The sequence below is a fragment of the Telmatherina bonti genome, assembly GCF_933228915.1.
Source record: "Telmatherina bonti genome assembly, chromosome: 4".
In the NCBI taxonomy this organism is placed as follows: Eukaryota; Metazoa; Chordata; class Actinopteri; order Atheriniformes; family Telmatherinidae; genus Telmatherina; species Telmatherina bonti.
In genome coordinates this window covers 9,400,715-9,404,430 of record NC_136622.1, presented here as the reverse complement: position 1 = coordinate 9,404,430, position 3,716 = coordinate 9,400,715, and positions in this window count along the sequence as shown.

Here is a 3,716-nt window from a genome sequence, read left to right as displayed (position 1 = left end):
CTTCCTCCACCATGAGAGAAACTGGTGTCATCATGCAGAGAATAAATTCTGCACCGGATTAATCTGTGGTGTTGACGCAGTTTTTTCCACAGAATCTGGGTTTTAGTGTTTAAATAAAGACACGATCTGAGGTTGGAGGTTCCAAATTTTAACACCAAAGGAAGAGATGGATTTTATCACACACAGAAATCTAAAAGACAGAAGATTTTAGTCTCTTTCATGACTCACAAACAGCATCGTTACATGACAACAGATAACCTGAGCACAAAGTCAGAGGTAAAAATACTGCGTCGCACTTTAAAATGTTTTAAAACACACATCTTGGAAATAGAAAAGACAAAACAACATCTGATGTTACAGGAAAAGAGTTTCATTTTGTTGTTTCCATATTTAATGTCCAGTTATGGAAATAACTTCTCGCCTCTCTGCTTGTATTGCTGTTTATAACAAGAAATCCTTTCACACTGAATAATCATGGAGGAGAAAAACTCAGGTAGAGTTTGTTAAGTAATGATACTGGAAGAAAGAATAAAACTTTCTCCACTAATATTGTAATACATGAAAATGGTGTTGGAGCAAAGTGTTCTTACACAATGAAATAAAATTAATCAAAAAAAAGAAATTAAATAAAATTTTAACACAATATTATAAATTAATTAAATTATATTTCTCTAAAATACAATTTACAATATTTAAAAATTAAATTAATTAAAATAGAAAATAAATTTTAAAAAAAAAACCAAAGTAAGATAATGGTAGAAACCAATATTAGATAAATAAAATATTCTATGCAATGAACAGAATAAAAAATACAGTGAGGTAATATATAAGACCAAATTAAAATAAAATCCCATTGAAAAAAATTTGATTAAATTAAATAAAATCCCACTTAAAAAAATTAAATTAAATTAAATTAAATCAGTCTAGATTCCACTTTTTGTGGATCTCTACGAATAAATATTTAATTTGTTTCATTTATTGGATTAGCACAACCGCACTTTCCAACAAAAAGTATAATAATAAAAACAAAACAAAACAAAAAACAATCCCACCTAACAGAGGCTGTCTTCCCTACTAATGTGTGTAATGTGTGACCACACACACGCACACAACAAAGCAGCTGGCAGTCTTATTAATCCAGAGACAGTTATAAGTATGGATTTAATGATGCAGAGTAAAGTCTGCAGCAGATCAGAATGGCCACCATGTTGCTGAGTTTGGTCCTCCAAACAGTGCATGGAGCGGTGAACAAGCTTTGCACGGGGGGGGGGAACGGGAGGGGGGGCAGTGGGCAGAGAGGCCTAACAGGAGATCTACTGTCAGCACTAATGTTCATCAGGACAGCACCGGCCAGTAAAAAGTCTGCGGTCCACGCACACAGGAAGGTGCACTGATGAACAGAAAGGAATCAATTATTTTGATATGATAAACAATCAAACGGCAGTGATGCAGCCTCTAAAAGACAGCTTTGTTCAGGAAACCAGCGGCGCCTACAGGCACAAGCTGAGTTTCTGTTTCACGGAGGAATGCTACTGCTGATGCTGTTTTTATTGAAATGTGTCTTCCTGCTGGAGGGATACACACACCCACCTACATGTTTACATATTACAGATCAATTAAATAAGAGTTCAGTCAAACATCTGGGACATATTTTACTTCTTAACAGGCAAATTAAAAAGAAAACGCTTTTATTCTGTTGCTGACATGAAGTTAGAGACCTCCACTTTAACTGGTTTTTCTACAGGAAAGAAAACCGAAAAGTTCAGCTGTGAACTCTGAAAATTAGAAGAAAAAACTCTTTTCTGCCTGATGAGCAACAACACAGTGTCGCGCTGAATAAACACGACCGGCCTGAGAGTGAGACAGGAGATTGCATGTTATCAGCGTCCTTCAAAAGCAGCAGCAGGATTATGAAAGAAGTGAATCTGCAGCAGAACAATGCAGTCAGCTGCTCCCAACACGTCAAGACAAAAACAGCCTGTCTGTCTGTCTGCTGAATGCATAATCAGTCACTCAAGGACTCACTTTTCCAGAGAATTCATGTGTAAGTGGAATTCACCACCATCAGCACAAACATCATGTACTTTTACAAAGAAAATACATAAACATGGAAAACATTATCACCACAATGTCAACAACAACAAAGTTAATTCAATCAGGTCCAAGTAAACAAGGAGTGCCACTTGTTGCTGTCAGTCCCACCGCAGTAAATCAGTTATTTAAACCCCACCATCCAGCTCCAGTCATATCTGTAAGGTTAGAAAGCCATCATCTCCAGATTGATAGCTCTTCATTGAGCCTTTGTGGTCCAGGACAATAGAAAGTGAGCGGGAGGCCTCCGTGTGTCACATGGGGGTTCCTTTGATTAACATACAAGACCTGGTTGTGGAGCAGGATCTCAAAGTACTGCAGGAATACCAAGAAGTGAGTCACAACATGAGGGAGGGGGGGGGGATGTTTTAGGGCTGATTCCACCGGGAGAGGTTCTGTTTTCAGCTGAATGATTAAAACTTTTCTGTAAAAATAAAATCACCTCATGTCCACGTTCATCCAGACGACAAGCAGATTCATCGCTGTGGCATTTTAATGGACCAAACCTGCACATCTGCTGGTGTTTTGGTGACAGTTGCTGCTGATGGTCCCACATGTCTGGCAGCAGCAGAAATCTGGAAACAGCTTGTGGTATACTGGTACAGTCTAACCAGCCACAAGCCTTGACTAATGCAGGAGATAGTTTTGGCGAATGGAGTCTTTGTTCCCTGCTCTGATGGGAGGGGTTACAGATAAACTTTTTCTTCTTCTTTTAGACATTGCTGCCATTTGGGGGAGGGAGTGTGTGTGTCTCAGTAATGAGTCTGCTGAATATCTTCATTGATTGTGTGATGTATAGCTTTAAGTCAGCATCAGGGGGGGAGAGAGGGGCTGTTTTCTCACTGTAAATGGGCTTATTTATCTCTAAACATAAAGGGAAAGCAGAATAAACTCAAAGGTGACTTCAGTGGAGAGGCTTTTTCTTAACAAAGACTCCATCAGAAGTTTAGATTTGCGCTCTGAAAAGGGAGACAAACGTGGTGGTTTGATAAGTTGCTTCTTTCACGCTTTGCGTCGTGAAATAGGAAGAACCTGAAATCTGACATGACTCAACCAACCTGCTTCTGCAAAAACGAAGGAAAGAAAAACCCCTCATGTAACTGTGAGAAGTTTGAGGAACCCCTCCCCCACCTCCACATGGTGGAGGCTGACGGGAGAAACGTGGAGGAGCTCCACTGGTGGCTGACTTCAGCCCGGATCCACACCTCAGAACCGGAACACGGACCGGTACCAGGTTAGTGAACAGAACCCAGAAAGCAGATTTAACTGGAAACAGAGAAAAAAACTGCGAACATCAAAGAAAGAAAGAAAGTCACCTGCGACAAAAGCGCAAATCTCATTCATGATTCACTTTATTGTTTCTCTGATTCTGCGCACTGACCCTTATGTCATTCACGAGCACGTGACTTTCCAATGGGGCTTTTTTTGTGGGGGGGCATCGTGCACGCGCTCCATCTTCCAGAGGAGCGAGCCGTAGTGGGAGCGCGCATCAGAAGTGAACAGCTGCAGGGTGAGGAAGGAGGAGGAAGAATCTGAAAGACCAGTACCGATATGGTCCACGTTGAGACCAGAAGCAGCTCCCGGTCCGGGTCTCTCTGACACCGTTCACCCGGAAACTGCGTGCG